We start from the raw sequence: 22,062 nt of genomic DNA on the forward strand, positions 1-22,062 counted from the left end.
GGGGAGCCAACCTGGCTTCCCCTTTAATAAGACAAGAAGGAAGTCAATCATGGGCCCTTTGCTGCACACACAACTCCCAGGAGAAGGAGGTGAATTAAGGTATTGCATGGGGATTTTAAAGGGAACGGCAGAATTGTTGTCATTTATTCATCAGTGTGAAAAGCCTTGAGAGCTACGTATGTAGGCTTCTTGCCAGTGAGATTGCAAGTGGAGAGGGCCATGGTTCCTAATTAGCATATGAAAACATGTCAAAACTATGATGCTATTGGGTAACAATTGACCTTTTAAGTTTCTCTTGTACCTTTACATGAAGTTTCTCGTCTACCCTTGCATGAAGTTGCTCTTATAACTTTACATTACGTTTCTCGTATACCTTTACATGAAGTGTCTCTTATAACTTTACATTACGTTTCTCTTATACCTTTACATGAAGTGTCTCTTATAACTTTACATTACGTTTCTCGTATACCTTTACATGAAGTGTCTCTTATACATAACATTACGTTTCTCTTATACTTTACATTACTTTTCTCTTATACCTTTACATTCAGTTTCTCTTATACTTTACATTACGTTTCTCTTATACTTTACATTACTTTTCTCTTATACCTTTACATTAAGTTTCTCTTATACTTTACATTACGTTTCTCTTATACCTTTACATTAAGTTTCTCTTATACTTTACATTACGTTTCTCTTATACCTTTACATTAAGTTTCTCTTATAGCTTTACTGTATGTTTTTCTTCTAACTTTACATTACGTTTCTCGTATACCTTTACATGAAGTTTCTCTTATACTTTACATTACGTTTCTCTTATACCTTTACATTAAGTTTCTCTTATAGCTTTACTGTATGTTTTTCTTCTAACTTTACATTACGTTTCTCGTATACCTTTACATGAAGTGTCTCTTATACTTAACATTACGTCTTATAACTTTACATTATGCTTCTCTTATACCTTTACATGAAGTGTCTCTTATAACTTTACATTACGTTTCTCGTATACCTTTACATGAAGTTGCTCTTATATGTTGTTACATAGTAATCCAGTAATAAAAATTAGTTCATCAGAATTAGATCAAATTGATGAATGCAGATACATGTTGGATTTAATTTCGCTCCAGTTTACAAGGCTGAAGGTTTACAGGGTGGTAGAGTTTATCATAAAGACATTAACACAACACGTGTGGACCTTCTTCACGTCCAAGAGCATTGATAAAGGGGCTGAAGCTCTACCCGCAGCCTTAATGTACTGTACAACATGCTGGAAAATTGAATAAGGCTCATTACTGTCCTCCGTCATTGAGCAAATAAAACGGGGAACCCTACTGTTTCTGCTGTTAGTGTGAGAGATAATCGTTCCTGTGACAGGCGGGGACCGAAGCAGCACGGGAAGAACATTGTGTTATCATGTCCTACATGTGTAACATACTGTATCGTATGTTGATGGATCTAGACGCTCTGATATGAACATGGCTGTTAGAGGCATGAGAAGTCTGCATGAAATTACTAATTGGAGTTAATAGTTAGGTGATGGTTATTGCCTGTTGTTTTGCAAGAGCTGCTGTCATTATAATGAGGTGGGTATCAGAGCAAACTAAATCACAGTTGCTCCAGCTAGACCTCGCACAAGAAAACAACACCGCTTTTCCCCACCTTGTATTAGAATTACAAATCAGCAGTTGGTTAGCACTTAGAGGGGGGGGGGTTGTGCAATGGAATTTTCTGTGCAATGTGAATACATTATAGTGTAACGGTTTTCTAGTGGTGAAGGAGAGTCGGACCAAAATGCAGCGTGTAGATTGCGATCCATGTTTAATGGAAAAAAACACACGTAAACACGAATCAATACAAAACACTACAAAAACAATAAACGTAACGAAAACCGAAAACAGCCTATACTTGTGTCAACTAACACAGAACAAGGACATCAGGACACTAAGGACAATCACCCACAAAACAACCAAAGAATATGGCTGCCTAAATATGGTTCCCAATCAGAGACAACGATAAACACCTGACTCTGATTAAGAACCACTCCAGACAGCCATAGACTCTGCTAGATCACCCCACTAGCTACAATCCCACTATATACCAAAACCCCAAGACAAAACACACCACAATACAAAAACCCCATGCCACACCCTGGCCTGACCCAATACATAAAGATAAACACAATATATTTTGACCAGGGCGTGACATATAGATAGATGTATGTACAAGGGCAAATGTTGTCAAACTAAGTCACTTGTTGTCCAAATAGAGTTGAATGGATAGGGAAATAATGTATGATTAAATACAAATGCACACATTCAGACAGGTTAAGGCAATGTTTCCCAACCCTGGTCCTCGAGTACCCCCAACAGTATATAGTTTTGTTGTAGCCCTTGAAAAACACACTTCATTCAACTCATTAATTAAGGGCTTGATGATTAGTTGACAAGTTGAATCAGGTGTGCTTGTCCAGGGATACAATACAAAAGTGTACTGTTGGGGGTACTCGAGGACCAGGGTTAGGAATCACTGGTTTAAGACATAGCTAGGCAGGCCTAGGACCCTAAGACATAGCAAGAGTAGATTTATTCACAGGCTGGCTGGCTGGTTTTGTAACATATGGGAGGGCTTTAACTGGATCAACGTCAACAGACTGTATAGCAACAATGCTTCAGAGTTTGCTGATATTTGTATTGACTAGGCCTATATTATAGACATAGTATATCTTAATTTGACCAGTTTCTCCCAGCAGGAAAATAACTCTGCAAGAACAGGGCATTCTCATTATTATGTGGATTATTGAAGGATTTTTGAAGGGGTTGATACATTTTTCATGAGGGCAATTTAACTCTGAAATGATAAAATACACATTTTAGGAGCGTTTTTAAACATTGAATACATTACAAGTTTGCATTTAAAAATTATCTGCAACAACAGAGATCAAATTAAGATAGCAAATGATCTAAGAATCCACCCTTCTTAAAGAGTAGCTCTCTCTCCAAGTGCAGAGCAATGCAGAGACCAAAGCCACTGCGCCGATTAGAAGTCTGAGAGGATTCTCATGTCATTTTTATCATACTGGGAAAAGAAAGTGCAAATCATTCGGAGTCGGGAATCTGCAGTGCCTACACTACATGGGGACAAAAAAGTGAACGTACACTACTTGTCTAATTTGTGTGTCTTTGTAACCTGCACAATTGTATCCCAAAAAAATAACAATTACATTTTTGTAATTTAGCAGATGCTCTTATCCAGAGCGACTTACGGTAATGAAAGCATACATTTTCATACTTTTTTCACGCAATGCCTTGTGAAAGTATTCACCCCCTTGGCATTTTTCCAATTTGTTGCCTTACAACCTGGAATTAAAATAGATTTTTGGGGGTATCATTTAATTTACACAACATGCCTACCACTTTTTTCTTGTGAAACAAACAAGAAATAAGAAAAAAAAATGAATATTCACCCCCCCCCAAAGACAATACTTTGTAGACCCACCTTTAGCAGCAATTACAGCTGCAAGCCTTTTGGGATATGTTTCTATAAGCTTGGCACATCTAGCCACTGGGATTTGTGCCCATTCTTCAAGGCAAAACTGCTCCAGCTCCTTCAATTTGGATGGGTTCCTGCTGGTGTACAGCAATCTTTAAGTCATACCACATATTCTCAATTGGATTGTGGTCTGGGCTTTGTTTCCCCTTAAACCACTCGAGTGTTGCTTTAGCAGTATGCTTAGGGTCATTGTCCTGCTGGAAGGTGAACCTCCGTCCCAGTCTCAAATCTCTGGAAGACTGAAACAGGTTTCCCTCAAGATTTTCTCTGTATTAAGCACCATCCAGCATTCCTTCAATTCTGACCAGTTTCCGAGTCTCTGCCGATGAAAAACATCCCCACAGCATGATGCTGCCACCATCGTGCTTCACTGTTGTTCTCTGGGTGCTGAGAGGCATTGGGTTTGTGAAAGATTGCGTTTTCCTTGATGGCCAAAAAGCTCAGTCTCATCTGACCAGAGTACCTTCTTCCATATGTTTGGGGAGTCTCCCACATGCCTTTTCTTTGTTTGCTTATTCTTTCTTTAAGCAATGGCCACTCTTCCCTAAAGCCCAGCTCTGTCGAGTGTACAGCTTAAAGTGGTCCTATGGACAAATACTCCAATCTCCGCTGTGGAGCTTTGCAGCTCCTTCAGGGTTATCTTTGGTCTCTTTGTTGCCTCTGATTAATGCCCTCCTCTGAGTTTTGATGGGCGGCCCTCTTTTGGCAGGATTGTTGTGGTGCCATATTCTTTCCATTTTTTAATGATGGATTTAATGGTGCTCCGTGGGATGTTCAAAGTTTTGGATATTTTTTTTATAACCCAACCCTAATCTATACATCTCCACAACTTTGTCCCTGACCTGTTTGGAGAGCTCCTTGGTCTTCATGGTGCCACTTGCTTGGTGGTGTCCCTTGCTTAGTGGTGCTGCAGACTCTGGTGCCTTTCAGAATATACTGAGATCATGTGACAGATCATGTGACACTTAGATTGCACACAGGTGGACTTTATTTAATGAATTATGTGACTTCTGAAGGTAATTGGTTGCACCAGATCTTATTTAGTGGCACAAGTATTTGATAAACTGCCGATATTGCAGATTTTCCTACGTACAAAGCATGTAGATGTCTGTAATTTTTATCATGGGTACACTTCAACTGTGAGAGACGGAATCTAAAACAAAAATCTAGAAAATCACATTCTATGATTTTTAAGTAATTAATTTGCATTTTATTGCATGACATAAGTATTTGATACATCAGAAAAGCAGGGCTTAATATTTGGTACAGAAACCTTTCTTTTCAATTACAGAGATCATACGTTTCCTGTAGTTCTTGACCAGGTTTGCACACACTGCAGCAGGGATTTTGGCCCACTCCTCCATACAGACCTTCTCCAGATCCTTCAGGTTTCGGGGCTGTCGCTGGGCAATACAGACTTTCAGCTCCCTCCTAAGATTTTCTATTGGGTTCAGGTCTGGAGACTGGCTAGGCCACTCCAGGACCTTGAGATGCTTCTTACGGAGCCACTCCTTAGTTGCCTTGGCTGTGTGTTTCGGGTCGTTGTCATGCTGGAAGACCCAGCCACGACCCATCTTCAATGCTCTTACTGAGGGAAGGAGGTTGTTGGCCAAGATCTCGTGATACATGGCCCCATCCATCCTCCCCTCAATACGGTGCAGTCGTCCTGTCCCCGTCCTGTCCCCTTTGCAGAATGATGCTTCTACCTCCATGCTTCATGGTTGGGATGGTGTTCTTGGGATTGTACTCATCCTTCTTCTTCTTCCAAACACGGAGAGTGGAGTTGAGACCAAAAAGTTATATTTTTGTCTCATCAGACCACATGACCTTCTCCCATTCCTCCTCTGGATCATCCGGATGGTCATTGGCAAACTTCAGACAGGCCTGGACATGCACTGCCTTGAGCAGGGGGACCTTGCGTGCGCTGCAGGATTTTAATTCATGACGGCGTAGTGTGTTACTAATGGTTTTCTTTGAGACTGTGGTCCCAGCTCTCTTCAGGTCATTGACCAGGTCCTGCCGTGTAGTTCTGGGCTGATCCCTCACCTTCCTCATGATCATTGATGCCCCACGAGGTGAGATCTTACATGGAGCCCCAGACAGTAAGTGATTGATCGTCATCTTGAACTTCTTCCATTTTCTAGTAATTGCACCAACAGTTGTTGCCTTCTCACCAAGCTGCTTGGCCTATTGTCCTGTAGCCCATCCCAGCCTTGTGCATGTCTACAATTTGATCCCTGATGTCCTTACACAGCTCTCTGGTCTTGGCCATTGTGGAAAGGTTGGAGTCTGTTTGATTGAGTGTGTGGACAGGTGTCTTTTATACAGGTAACGAGTTCAAACAGGTGCAGTTAATACAGGTAATGAGTGTAGAACAGGGGGGCTTCTTAAAGACAAACTAACAGGTCTGTGAGAGCCGGAATTCTGACTGGTTGGTAGGTGATCAAATACTTATGTCATGCAATAAAATGCAAATTAATTACTTAAAAATCATACAATCGGATTTTCTCGATTTTTGTTTTAGATTCCGTCCCTCACAGTTGAAGTGTTGAAGTGTACCTATGATAACAATTACAGACCTCTACATGCTTTGTAAGTGGGAAAAACTGCAAAATCGGCAGTGTCAAATACTTGTTCTCCCCACTGTATACGGGTCTATCAGTATTCAGTATGAAGTTTGATGATAAAACTGGACCAGCGGTAAGGGGTACAGTAAGTAGGATGGTGGAGACATGTAGGTGTTATTGTATTGTACTGTTGCATAAATTTAATTTGAATAATCCCAAAAATATAGTGCTGTACTGTACCTATACCTACTGAAGAACAGCATAGGAACATATGGAATCGATTTTTAACAATAAATACCCGTTTAGCATGACATGTCTCTTATAAATGTAAATGTAATAAAGGTGACTGTCTAGTTAAAAAGCTAAGAATGTTGTCATAAATATGCGATAAAAACAATGAAAAGAAACAAGAATCTTAATTCTTCCAACCCCTTTGTGGGTGAAATCACATTCTCTAAGTTCTCCAATAACTGGCCATCTCAGCATTTCTTCCATACTCGCTCCCAAACTCAATTTCACAAAAGTATGAGGTATTGATTCCATACAGATGTAGTCTTAGATGTAGTCATGTCTGAGCAGATGCGTTAGTGTCACAATCGTCGTAGTGAGGAGACCAAGGTGCAGCATGATATGAATACATGTTCTATATTTAATGAAGAAAGAACACTGAAACAAACTTACAAAACAACAAACGAACGTGACGCTATATTGTCTAAATGTGCAGACACAGGCAACTAGACATAGACATAGATAATAACCCACGAAATACCCAAAGAAGATGGCTGCCTAAATATGGTTCCCAATCAGAGACAACGATAAACAGCTGCCTCTAATTGAAAAACCAATCTAGGCAACCATAGACATACATAAACACCTAGATGGTAAACATCCCCATAAACCTACAAAACCCCTAGACAGTACTAAACACATACATCCCCCATGTCACACCCTGACCTAACCAAAATATATAAAGAAAACAAAGAATACTCAGGTCAGGGCGTTACAGTACCCCCCCACAAAGGTACGGACTCCGGCGGCTCAGGACAGGAGAGAGACTCTGGCGGCTCAGGACAGACGGGAGACTCTGGCGGATCCGGACTGGAGGGAGACTCTGGAGGATCCGGACTGGAGGGAGACACTGGCGGATCCGGACTGGAGGGAGACGCTGGCGGATCCGGACTGGATGGAGACTCTGGAGTATCCGGACTGGAGGGAGACGCTGGTGGATCCGGACTGGAGGGAGACTCTTGCGGATCCGGACTGGTAGGTTCCGGACTGCGACCCATCGTGGTAGGTTCCTGACTTCGACCCGTCCTAGGGGATTCCGGTCTGTAGACTTTTGCCGGACGCTCTGGATTGGGTACTGTTTCCGGATGCTCTGGACTGGGTACTGTTGCCGGACGCTCTGGACTGGGTACTGTAGCAGGACCCTCTGGACTGGGTACTCTAGCCGGACGCTCTGGACTGGGTACTGTATCCGGACACTGGACTGGGTACTGTTGCCGGACGCTCTGGACTGGGTACTGTTGCCGGTACTGGTGGTACTGGACCGAGGACACGCACCTCAGTGGAGGAGGAACAGGGCTTACTGGACTGCCGAGGCGCACTATAGGCCTGATGCGTAGTGCCGGCACTGGTGGTACCAGGCTGGAGACACGCACCTCAGGGCGAGTGCGGGGAGAAGGAACAGGGCGTACTGGACTGCCGAGACGCACTATAGGCCTGGTGCGTGGTGCCGGCACTGGGGGTACCGGGCTGGGGACACGCACCTCAGGGTGAGTGCGAGGAGCAGGAACAGGGAGTACTGGACCCTGGAGGCGCACTGGTGGCCTGGTGCGTGGTGCCAGCACTGGTGGTACCGGGCTGGAGACACGCACCTCAGGGTGAGTGCGGGGAGCAGGAACAGGGCTTACAGGGCTCTGGAGATGCACAGGAAGCCTGATGCGTGGTGTTGGCACTGGTGGTACTGGGCAGAGGACACGCACCTCAGGGCGAGTGCGGGGAGTAGGAACAGGGCGTATTGGACTGTCGAGGCGCACTATAGGCCTGGTGCCTGGTACCGGTACTGGTGGTACCGGTCTGAGAACACGCACCTCAGGATGAGTGCGAGAAGCAGGAACAGGACACACCGGCTTGTGAAGGTGTACTGGAGACCTGGTGTGTATAGCCGGCATCAAATCTTCTGGGAACTTTAACACACGTTTCAGGCTGAGTACGAGGAACTGACATAGGTGTCATCGAACAGCTAACATGCCCCTCAGGGCGAATGCCGTGCATACTACGCCAAACCAACAGCTCTCTCTCCTCACTCTCCTCCAATTTCGTCAACAACCAAAATATATAAAGAAAACAAAGAATACTCAGGTCAGGGCGTGACAGTTAGCTGTCGGCTAATCCTACAGATCTACTGAAAAGGGCTGAACGTGGGGACTGGCAAACTTATGCTGTAAATCTGGCCTTTTTTTACCTCCTAGTCACAGAAATCCTTAGCTGTATCCCAAATGGCATCCTATTCCCTATTTAGTACGCTAGTTTTGAACAGGGCCCGTAGGGCTCTTGCACTATTTAGGGAATAGGATGCCGTTTGGGAATCAACCCTATAGCTGCTACAGCACTACAGATGTGTTAAATCAACCAGGCATAAATATATCTTGATAGACTTTGGACTTACAAATCAAACATCCTTGCTTGTGCAATATGTAAATCCACAAGCTTATTACAGACACGTACAAATGTCATAGACTTCCCTTCTCGGTAAACGGGAGTGGGATCGAAGGAGAGGACTCAAATTAATTTCATGAATTCATATTGGCCTATAGGTAGGTACCTCTGAAACAGACAATTCAATGGGATTTATCAAATGTGGACTCAAATATTTCAGCCCTCAAATATGATTTATGAAGCGATCTTCACTGCCTTTGATACTGCTATTATTCATTCGCCAGTTAAGACAACATAGAGAGCTGTTTTTAACTGAATTTCTAATGTTAATTTAATCTTCAATCATATTAATATGATTCACAAGATCTAACAATAAGATTTTGATCAAAAAAACACGATACTTAGATGTATTTTTATATACTGTATAATCTGCTCCTCTGTTTACCCTTGTGCATAAAACATGGACTCCATTTATTGTAATTAACTACACTTAGTATTAATGCATTACCTATCCACAAGACTTATTCAGATATTTAAAAAACACATTTAAATCAAACATGTTTCCCAAACGGGGCCAAAACTGGTCACAATGGGATAGGCTACACTTTGCTCATATTTGAAAATTCATATATTCTTCAACTCTTCTCTATTCTACTTTGTGTTTTAGCATTGCTTATATTTAAATCACCCCAATGCTCTAGACATTAAGATCCTTTTATCTACCACTGTGGCGTCCCATCCCTTCAACACTGTGTGCCTTTCACGAGGCGTGATTATAGCCTTGTAATATATCACTCAGAATACTAACCACTCTCCCTCCGCAGAGTTGAAGGGGTGAAACATTCCCCCAAAGGGAGATGCAGAGAGGACTTTAATATGGATGAAAAACATTCATATTTGTTCCATCATCGCAATGGTATCTCGATTAAGCGGGCGACCTGAATGGACGGGCACACTGAGAGAGACAGTCCTCTGGTGTAACAGGTCTGTGGCGTCCTCCTCTGTCATGGAGGCTTTTCAAAGCAGGACCTAATTCATTGGATGTGTACGACATGGACTATATCTAGATTGTAGGCTACTGCTATACTGTGTAACAATGCTGTTTTCCATTTTTGGGGCTTGGTGAGGGTGATTAAGATGATGGCATTTCTAGGGTTACATGATTCCTCCATGGTTTTGAGCTATGGAGGAGCTTTGTACTGTATCTTTGTGTTATGCCAGACTTCGGAAGAAAAAATACAACGACCCACCATGGATTCCCAGAAATTCCAGTGATTCCAGACTAGCCCATTAGTCATTTCTTGTTGTTTAACAAACGTGAAAGCTGAAAAATATCGTAATTGATTCCTATTCTTCACACCTCTCCCCGACTTCTCTTGAGCAAATAATTAGTTCAAATGAGAGCCCAGTGAACGGGCAGCAATGAGCGGCCTTGTAGGCAGTTGGAATACTTTGTATTAAGTATTCCTTTTTATTTGGAATTCATGGGTCCTTTAATGAAGAATAAAGGATAATGAGTATATTTTTATAGAATACTATTTTTTATTAATTCTATACAGTACAAACATATATTTTCCTCTCTGAACGTCCACCTGGAAATTCTAAATTTACTGGCCAATTAGCGATGTTCTGGTATTGCTTTTGGGCAGCTAGGAAATGGGTGAATGCTTGAACACTTGTAAATGACAGTAATGCTTTTATTTTGGGGGAGTGTGTGAGAGTGTGGTCTGACAAAAACATTTCTCTTCCGCTAAAGTGTTCTGCCGATGTAAAAAAACAAACATTTGCTGGACGTTTTAAAGCCTTAATCAGTGATTCGCTTGGGGTATGTAGTAACACTGTGGTACAGATCACAGAGTAAAAACAAATGATTTCATTTACACTTATACAGATCACATCTGCCATTTGCTGAATTTAATTAAATGATCGTTAACTCAGATAAATACATCAGACAAGCAAAAAAAGAATTGCATTGGTATTCAATTAACCAATTTCAGCCACGTAACAAAGTGAAAAAACACATAAAACATTTTCAAGAAAACACTTATTTCGACGAGAGAAGGGGGTAAAGGTAGAACAAAGAGGATCAATAACCTAATTTCAAAGTTTCAAGAAACTCCATAACTTCCAAGCGTCAGAATGGTAATAGACATTTATACGACATTAATTGCCTGAAATGCGTTTAATTTAACCAAGCGGAGGGGTGGTGACATTTGTAGCGATGCAGCTATTTTGAGACTAGGCTCAGTTCCAATTTGAATGCCCTGTACTAGCATGGCTGTCACTGAGTTTAGGCTATGGTGGAATAGGCAAAAATATTGATGTACTGTAGATCAGTGTGGGGGCCCAATTAATTGACTTCCATTTGTGTGGGGGGGAAAATCTGTATATTTTCTCTCGTTGGAGAAACGATGAAATGTTTTACCCTTGCTCTTCAATAATACAACACAATCTTTACATGAAATCAGAATCATCTGAGAAAACGTTTCAAAACCAGAAACTGATTTATAACTCTTTATAACTTTATGTATTTCAACAAGCTACTGTCCTATTATAACACTGCTGTAAGACTATTTGTATTGTGTCCTTATTCTAAGTCAGCCAGTGTATATAGTGTATTGTCTGACCTGACTGTGCTGTTTGCAGTTACCCAGGCCTCTCTGTACCCGGTTCATAATGAGCCATTCCTAGCCTTTTTGTTTCCTTTACCACAGCCATAATATCTCTGTTTGACCTTTCGGAATACCTATAGGAAAGCAGTGCGTGGGCTAACCTTATTAGCAACCTTTATAAACCTTTATTCATGGATCTATCAAAAAAGGGGTGGTTTGAAATGTGGGGGAGCAAGAAAAGACGGTAATCAGGTTCTCAGAACAGACAGTGCCCCGGCAACAATCAAACATAATGGAACAAGCCTGGCGAATCAATACCCGAGCAGTGATCGCAGACAGACAAAGGTTGTTCAGTAGCAAGCAGCACTAATTGGAATCAATGGCTAATCTGATGACAGTTCTTAACCTTTACACCCTCAGAGGATTCATAAACGAGTGAATATCATGGCAGGCAGTGGGCCGATTGTTTTTTCTCTCCCCACACCCAACACATTTGTTGCTGATTTACAAATTGGCCACAGATCACTGCTGGTGATAATGCCCCGATTTAATGGCGATTTCACCAAACATGTTGTTTTATCAAGTGCCTTCAGAAAGTATTCACAGCCCTTATCTTTTTGCACATGTTGTTGTGTTACAGCCTGAGTTTGAAATGAATTACATTTATATTTTTTGTCACACAATACCCCATAATTTCAAAGTGGAATTTGTTTTTCAATTATTTTTCAAATTCATAAATATTGAAAAGATCTTGAGTCAATAAGTATTCAACCCCTTTGTTATGGCAAGCCTAAATGAGTTTAGGAGTAAATATTTGCTTAAAAAGTCACACAATAAATTGCATGTACTCACTCTGTGTGCAATAATAGTGTTTAACGTGATTTTTGATTGACTACCTCATCTCTGTACCCCACACATACAATTATCTGTAAGGTCCCTCAGTCGAGCAGTGAATGATGGGTAAAAGAAAAGAAGCTGACATTGAAAATCCCTTTGAGCATGTTGAAGTTATTAATTACACTTTTGATGGTGTATCAATACACCCAGTCATTACAAATAGTACAAAGTGTTATGCTTGGGGGAAATCCAATACAACACATTACTGAGAACCACTCTCAATATTTTCGGGCATAATGGTGGCTGCATCATGTTATGGGTATGCTTGTAACCGTTAACGTCCGGGGAATGGAGCTAAGCAGAGGACAACCTGGTTACCTGCTTTGCACCAGACATAATAACCTAAAACACCAGGCCAAATCTACACTGGAGTTGCTTACCAAGAAGACAGTGAATGTTCCTGAGTAGCTGAGTTATAGTTTTGACTTAAATCTACTTGACAATCTATGGCCAGACCTGAAAGTGGTGGTGTAGCAATGATCAACAACCAATTTGACCCAGCTTGAAGAAATTCTTAAAGAATAATGGGCAAATGCTGTGAAATCCAGGTTTGGAAAGCTCTTAGAGACAGCTGTAATGGGCTGTAATGGTGATTCTAACATGTATTGGTTCAGGGGGTTGAATACTTATCTTATCAAGATATACTCGTATTGTATTACTGTCACGGTTTTCTTCATCCAGGATCTCCTCCCAAGTCCAGAAGTCCTGTGATCGCTGCTCCTCCTGCCGCTGCCTGTCACCACACCGATTGGGTGTCAACCACCCCCTGTGCAACTGGGTACTGGACTTCCTGACGGGCCTCCCCCAGGTGGTGAGGGTAGGCAACAACATCTCCACCCCGCTGATCCTCAACACTGGGGCCCCACAAGGGTGCGTTCTGAGCCCTCTCCTGTACTCCCTGTTCACCCACGACTGCGTGGCCACGCACGCCTCCAACTCAATCATCAAGTTTGCGGACGACACAACAGTGGTAGGCTTGATTACCAATAACGACGAGACGGCCTACAGGGAGGAGGTGAGGGCCCTCGGAGTGTGGTGTCAGGAAAATAACCTCACACTCAACGTCAACAAAACTAAGGAGATGATTGTGGACTTCAGGAAACAGCAGAGGGAACACCCCCCTATCCACATCGATGGAACAGTAGTGGAGAGGGTAGCAAGTTTTAAGTTCCTCGGCATACACATCACAGACAAACTGAATTGGTCCACTCACACTGACAGCGTCGTGAAGAAGGCGCAGCAGCGCCTCTTCAACCTCAGGAGGCTGAAGAAATTCGGCTTGTCACCAAAAGCACTCACAAACTTCTACAGATGCACAATCGAGAGCATCCTGGCGGGCTGTATCACCGCCTGGTACGGCAACTGCTCCGCCCACAACCGTAAGGCTCTCCAGAGGGTAGTGAGGTCTGCACAACGCATCACCGGGGGCAAATTACCTGCCCTCCAGGACACCTACACCACACGATGTTACAGGAAGGTCATAAAGATTGTCAAGGACAACAACCACCTGAGCCACTGCCTGTTCACCCCGCTATCATCCAGAAGGCGAGGTCAGTACAGGTGCATCAAAGCTGGGACCGAGAGACTGAAAAACAGCTTCTATCTCAAGGCCATCAGACTGTTAAACAGCCACCACTAACATTGAGTGGCTGCTGCCAACACACTGACTCAACTCCAGCCACTTTAATAATGGGAATTGATGGGAAATGATGTAAAATATATCACTAGCCACTTTAAACAATGCTACCTAATATAATGTTTACATACCCTACACTATTCATCTCATATGTATACGTATATACTGTACTCTATATCATCTACTGCATCCTTATGTAATACATGTATCACTAGCCACTTTAACTATGCCACTTTGTTTACATACTCATCTCATATGTATATACTGTACTCGATACCATCTACTGTATCTTGCCTATGCTGCTCTGTACCATCACTCATTCATATATCTTTATGTACATATTCTTTATCCCCTTACACTGTGTATAAGACAGTAGTTTTGGAATTGTTAGTTAGATTAATTGTTGGTTATAACTGCATTGTCGGAACAAGAAGCACAAGCATTTCGCTACACTCGCATTAACATCTGCTAACCATGTGTATGTGACAAATAAAATTTGATTTGATTTGATTTGGTCCTGTTGTGGTGGGTGATTCTGTCACGGTTTTTCTCCTCCTCTGACGAAGGGGTGTAGCAAGGATCGGACGAAGAGGTGTAGCAAGGATCAATCTAAAATGTGTAGCAAGGAACAATCACCCACGAAACACTCAAAGAATATGGCTGCCTAAATATGGTTCCCAATCAGAGACAACGATAATCACCTGCCTCTGATTGAGAACCACAGACTTGACTAGATAACCCTACTAAGCCACAATCCCAATACCTACTAAAACCCCAAACAAAACACACCACATAATAAACCCATGTCACACCCTAGCCTGACCAAAATAATAAAGAAAACACAAAATACTAAGACCAGGGCGTGACAATTACAAATGTTATAATTGTTCTTCCACTTTGACATTCCGGAGTATTTTGTGTAGATCGTTGACAGAAATAATGAAATCCATTTAAATCCCCCTTTGTAACACAACAAAATGTGGAAAAAGCCAAAGGATGTGAATACTTTCTGAAGGCACTGTAGCTATATACTGTAAGTAACTGAAACATCCAAGCATGTTAACTACACATACATTAGAAGGGTTGTACATTTGGTCATGTATATGTGAGAAACACTAGTTTCAACTAGTCACTAATTGATTGATACACAGAGAGATATGTCATGTGGTCAGGGTGGACAAAATTTGGTTGGATGAATGGGTGTCCATCAGCGAGGATCAACCCAATCAGCATGCAATTGCATCTAATGTCCTTAACACTTGTGGATTATATAGATCCAGTAGCTATAGTCAACACTGTAATGGAATCGCAAGCCTCCTTACAGTCATTCATCATCAGCTAACATAACAGTTCCTACCCAGGATAGAGGGAAGGGACAGTAGATGGTAGATAAGACATTCCAATGGGCCAATCAATAGTCAATTAATCAACTAACCAATCATGTTGGGGTGCATAGTGAGCTGACTATATTAAATTGTCATAATAAGGCACACTGCTCTAAAAATCCTAGTAGACTCGTAAAAGTGCAGGATTTGAATCCAAACAGAATTGAAAATATCCAAAATGACTGGTAAGATAGTGCAAGGGAAAATGGCTCTTCAAAATATTGTATAATGACTCAGGTTGGCATATAAGAGAGAATTAACTATCATAGAATCTAGTGGCTGCTGTCTTTTCTCAACCATACTGAGAGTCCCTGTGGTGTTTGTACAAGTACTCCTCTCAACATGAAGCCTGAGTACAATACGTAGGAGTAGATACCGCTCCTGAAGTGTGCTTCAGCAAAGAGGATTATAAAAACGATTAGTGGAGATTGCTTTATTGGAATTAATTTATCTCCTAGGAACAACATTATTGAACATTCAAAACCTCATTCATAATCATAAGCCAGCTAAATGTTAATGTTTCATGTTCGTACGAAGTCTGTTTTATATAGCCACATGAAGAGGGTAATGTGTAAACGACTAAATAATGATGATTTTCATGCCTACACCCTTTTGTGTAATGTATTTTTCGAACAAAGGGATAACATATTGTAGGAGTGTGCTTGCTTTATGTGAAATTAGTTGCTAACTACTGAGAGCCAGAAATTGAGAATATGGTTTAAAATCAGAATATAGTCATTTTTGCAGTTAATTTCTACAGTTGCAGAGGCGAAGCCGTGGCAGGGCCAGCTTGAACTGGCCCACCCAATCAGGATGGCTTAAAATATATATATATATATATATACATACACTTGAAGTCGGAAGTTTACATACACTTATGTTGGAGTCATTAAAACTTGTTTTTCAACCACGACAAAAAAGTATTTTTAACTAACTATAGTGTTGGCAAGTCAGTTAGGACATCCACTTTGTGGATGACACAAGTAATTTTTCCAACAATTGTTTAAAGACAGATTATTTCACATATAATTCACTGTATCACAATTCCAGTGGGTTAGAAGTTTACATACACTAAGTTGACTGTACCTTTAAACAGCTTGGAAAATTGCAGAAAATGATATCATGTCTTTAGAAGTTGCTGATAGACTAATTGGCATCATTTGTCAATTGGAGGTGTACCTGTGGATGGATTTCAAGGCCTACCTTCAAACTCAGTGCCTCTTTGCTTGACATCATGGGAAAATCATAGAAATCAGCAAAGACCTCATAAACAAAATTGTAGACCTCCACAAGTCTGGTTCATCCATGGGAGCAATTTACAAATGCCTGAAGGTACCACATTCATCTGTACAAACAACAGTACTCAAGTATAAACACCATGGGACCATGCAGCCGTCATACCGCTCAGGAAGGAGACGCGTTCTGTTTCCTAGAGATGAACGTACTTTGGTGCGAAAAGTGCAAATCAATCCCAGAACAACAGCAAAGGACCTTGTGAAGATACTGGAGGAATCAGGTACAAAAGTATCTTCAGTTAAATGAGTCCTATATCAACATAACCTGAAAGGCAAGGAAGAAGCCACTGCTCAAAAACCGTCATAAAAAAAGCCAGACTACGGTTTGCAACTGCACATGGGACAAAGATCTTACTTTTTGTACAAATGCCCTCTGGTCTGATGGAACAAAAGTAGAACTATTTGGACAACATGACCATTGTTATGTTCGGAGGAAAAAGGTGGAGGCTTGCAAGCCGAAGAACACCATCCCAACCGTGAAGCACCGGGGTGGCAGCATCATGTTGTGGGTGTGCTTTGCTACGGACTGGTGCACTTCACAAATTGGATGGCATTATGAGGAAGGAAAATTATATTGAAGCAACATCTCAAGACAGCAGTCAGGAAGTTAAAGCTTAGTGGCAAATGGGTCTTCCAAATGGACAATGACCCCAAGCGCACTTCCAAAGTTGTGGCAAAATGGCTTAAGGACTATAAAGTGGCCATCACAAAGCCCTGACGTCATTCCTATAGAAAGTTTGTGGGCAGAACTGAAAAAGTGTGTGCGAGCAAGGAGGTCTACATACCTGACTCAGTTACACCAGCTCTGTCAGGAGGAATGGGCCAAAATCTACCCAACTTATTGTGGGAAGCTTGTGGAAGGCTACCCGAAACGTTTAACCCAAGTTATATAATTTAAAGGTAATGCTACCAAATACTAATTGAGTGTACATAAACTTCTGACCCACTGGGAATGTGATGAATGAAATAAAAGCTGAAATAAATTATTCTCTCCACTATTATTCTGACATTTCACATTCTTAAAATAAAGTGGTGATCCTAACTGAACTAAGACAGAGACTTTTTACACAAATTAAATGTCAGCAATTGTGAAAAACTGAGTTTAAATGTATTTGGCTAAGGTGTATGTAAACTTCTGACTTCATATGCATATATATAGTCAAAGGTTTGGACACACACCTAAGGATGTTTCTTTATTTTTACTGTGTTCTACATTGTATAAGAATAGTGAAGACATCAAAACTGTGAAATAACACATTTGGAATCATGTGTAACCAAAAAAGTGTTCAACAGATTCTTCAAACTACCACTACTACCGCGTTTTACAAAGACATGGCGGTTGGAACCAAAAACCTCAAATTTGCTGTTCAGGCCGTAATATGGATGTGGTCTTTTACTAAATAGGGTTGTCTTCTGTATACCAACCCTACCTTGTCACAACACAACTGATTCGCTCAAACACATTAAGAAGGAAAGAAATTCAACAAATGAACTTTTAACAAGGCACACCTGTTAATTCAAATCAAATCAATAACAAAAAATGTCACATGCGCCGAATACAACGTGAAATGCTTACTTACAAGCCCTTAACCAACAGTGCAATTCAAGAAGAGTTAAGAAAATATTTACCAAATGAACTAAAGTAAAAAAAAATTAAAAAAGTAAAGCAATAAAATAACAATAACGTGACTATACACAGCGGGTACCGGTACCGAGTCAGTGTGCGGGGGTACAGGTTAGTTGAGGTAATCTGTACATGTAGGTAGGGGTGAAGCGACTATGCATAAATATTAAACAGCGAATATGAGGGGGTGGGCGTGGCGATTTGAATAATTGCTCAGCAGTCTTATGGCTTGGGGGTAGAAGCTGTTAAGGAGCCTTTTGGTCCTAGACTTGGCGCTCCGCTACCGCTTGCCGTGCGGTAGCAGAGAAAACAGTCTATGACTTGGGTGACTGGAGTCTCTGACAATTTTATGGTCTTTCCTCTGACACCGCCTGTATATAGGTCCTGGATGGCAGGAAGCTAAGCCCCAGTGATGTACTGGTCCGTTCGCACTACCTACCCTCTGTAGGTAGTGCCTTGGGGTCAGATGCCGAGCAGTTGCCATATCAGGCGGTGATGCAACCGGTCAGGATGCTCTCGATGGTGCAGCTGTAGAACCGGTGATGTGGACACCAAGAAACTTGAAACCCTCGACCCGCTCCACTACAGACCAGTCGATGATAATGGGGACCTGTTCGGCCCACCTTTTCCTGTAGTCCATGATAAGCTCCTTTGTCTTGCTCACGATGAGGGAGAGGTTGTTGTCCTGGCACCACCCCACACTAATTGAAATGCACTCCAGGTGACTACCTCATGAAGTGGGTTGAGAGAACGCCAAGAGTGTGCAAAGTATCATCAAGGCAAAGGGCGGCTACTTTGAAGAATCTTAAATCTAAAATACTTTTTGATTTGTTTAACACTTTTTGGGGGTTACTGCGTCTTTTGGTGTCTTCTCTATTATTCTACAATGTAGACAATAGTAATAACAAAGAAAAAGCCTTGAATGAGTAGGTGTGTCTAATCTTTTATGAATTCGTTTAATTTCATGGAAGTGGTATGGACATTTTTATTGGCGGGAATACAATTCAACAAGAGACACTGTTTTCTCTAAAATGTGGAGACATTGACATTTTCCCTAACATCAACAGACCACTAACGACCATCGTCACCCTTCCTATGACTTCATGTACTGTTGAAACCCTCTTCTCCAGTACAGGCCATATAATACAATTGATCAGAACTTGCATGCGGACTGCACATCTCAACAATTTAGCCCTGTTGTCCTTTGATGACCTAAGGCTACGCCTGTGACGAAAGAGAGAAAGAGGGTCTCCAAGCTAGGTTAAAATGACGGGCTACACAGCCTCTTCTTCCTAGTATCCTGATGACTAATGTCCCATTGCTGAAAAATAAACTAGTATTTTTGCGTGTCTAATTGACCCATCTCCATCTGTCTTTTGGGAGCCACCTTGTTGTTTAATTGTGAAGAGAATACTTTTTAAAGAGTTTTAAAACAGCCTATCACTCGAATATTGTTCCTTTAAATCAATGCACGCATGAGAACTCTCTTGCAGTCTTTCTCTCTCTCCATCAACCCCATTCAAATTGCATCCAAAACAGATAATCCTGTTCTAGATTGATATATAGCCCTATGTATAAGGCCAGATACGTACCGTGCTCTTATGTCAGTCATCAGTAAAAAAAAAAAAAGAGGGTGTCTTGTCCTGCTCCTGAAATCTTCTCTTGCATTCTTCCCAGTTACCAGCAACAGAGCATTGGGGTAGGTGCATGTGCATGGGGTCGGTGCATGACATCAATGTGTGCATAATTTCAATGTTCATTTAATATGGACAATTTCAGAAAATGTTATATAACATAAACATACTGTTGACAAGTAGGCTACGGTGTAATGGAATGTTTTGCCTTGTGTGGTAGGTTTTGTAGGTTTTGACACTCTTATGTAGGTGTCATAACCAGTCATAAAATAACGGAACAATGTCACACCAGGTCTAAATATATGTGTAAGGACAGTGTTATGACCATATTATGACAAGTTATGTCAGCTGTTATGACATTTTGACATAACGCGTTATGGTGCTGGCTGTCAAGTAAAGTGATACCAAAAAAACTTTGTTGTCGATTTGCAGCTTTGACTTGTCTTGGGTACTGTACGTCTGTATTTGATTTTCTCCAATTCTTCCTTGCTGATTTTGTCACGCTCTGTTAAGTAAGATCGGGAGCGGCGGTGAACAGCAATCTTCAAGTCTTTCCACTCAAGGACTTTCACATTCTTGTTCTGAAGCCATTCCAGTGTTGCTATGGCTGTAGGATTGGGGTCATTGTCCACGTAAATCTTTGCCCCCAGTTTAAGTACTTTGCACTCTGAAGCAGGTTCTCATCAACGATTTGCCTATATTTGGCTCCATTCATTGTTCCCGCTATCCTTACCAGTCTCCCAGTCCCTGTCTCTGAAAAGCACCCCGATAGTATGATACCACCATTCTTCACGGTAGGGATGGTGTTAGACGGGTGATGAGCTGTGCCTGATTTTCTCCAGCACTCTGCATTCCTTCCAAAGAGTTATAATTTTGTCTCATCAGACCACAGAATATTTTGCCTTATGCTCTCAGAATCTTTCACGTGCCCTTTTGCAAACTCCATGTGCCTTTTTCTCAGGAGTGGCTTTCGTCTGGCCGCTGTCCCATAAAGCCCAGATTGGAGAAGTGCTGCAGAGACTGTTGCCCTTCTGGTAGGTTCTCCCATCTCAGTCAATGAACTCTGTAGTTCTGTCAGAGTGGTCATGGGTTCTCGCTCACCTTACTGACCAAGGGCCTTTCTTGCCTGTTTGGACTTCATGGTATAGTTTCTGTTTTAGCATGCACTGTCAACTGTGGGAATTTATATGGACAGATGCGTTTCTTTCTAAATCATGTCCAAACAATTGAATTGGCCAGAGGTGGACTCCAATCAAGTTGTAGTGACATCTCAAGGAAGATCCATGTAAACGGCATGCACCTGAGCTCTACTTGGAATGTCACAGCAAAAGGTTGTGAATAATTATGTAAATGAGCTTTTCTGTATTTCATTTTCAATACATTTGAAAAAGATTCGAAAAACGTTTCCACTTGTCATTACTGGGTATTATGTGTAGATGGGTGAGAGAAAACAAATCTATTTAATAAATGTTTCATTCAGGTGGTACAACAAAATGTGGAATAAGTCAAGCGGTATGAATACCTTCTGAAGGCACTGTATGTGTTTGATTCCAGTGGGCCATTGTATTCATACCCACTGTGATATTAGGCTGTGTGTGAGGTTTTCATGTTTTCATGCCTGCCTTGATAGGCCAGGTTTATAGTTTTTTATTCAAATGAGCTGTTATATTCATACCCTCTGCGGTATTATACACTGCTCAAGAAAATAAAGGTAACACTTAAACAACACAATGTAACTCCAAGTCAATCACACTTCTGTGAAATCAAACTGTCCGCTTAGGAAGCAACACTGATTGACAATACATTTCACATACTGTTGTGCAAATGGAATAGACAACAGGTGGAAATTATAGGCAATTAGCAAGACACCTCCAATAAAGGAATGGTTCTGCAGGTGGTGACCACAGACCACTTGTCAGTTCCTATGCTTCTTGGCTGATGTTTTGGTCACTTTTGAATGCTGGCGGTGCTTGCACTCTAGTGGTAGCATGAGACGGAGTCTACAACCCACACAAGTGACTCAGGTAGTGCAGCTCATCCAGGATGGCACATCAATGCGAGCTGTGACAAGAAGGTTTGTTGTGTCTGTCAGCGTAGTGTCCAGAGCATGGAGGCGCTACCAGGAGACAGGCCAGTACACCAGGAGACGTGGAGGAAGCCGTAGGAGGGCAACAACCCAGCAGCAGGACCGCTACCTCCGCC

Source organism: Oncorhynchus keta, chromosome 32 (assembly GCF_023373465.1).
Source record: "Oncorhynchus keta strain PuntledgeMale-10-30-2019 chromosome 32, Oket_V2, whole genome shotgun sequence".
Lineage (NCBI taxonomy): Eukaryota > Metazoa > Chordata > Actinopteri > Salmoniformes > Salmonidae > Oncorhynchus > Oncorhynchus keta.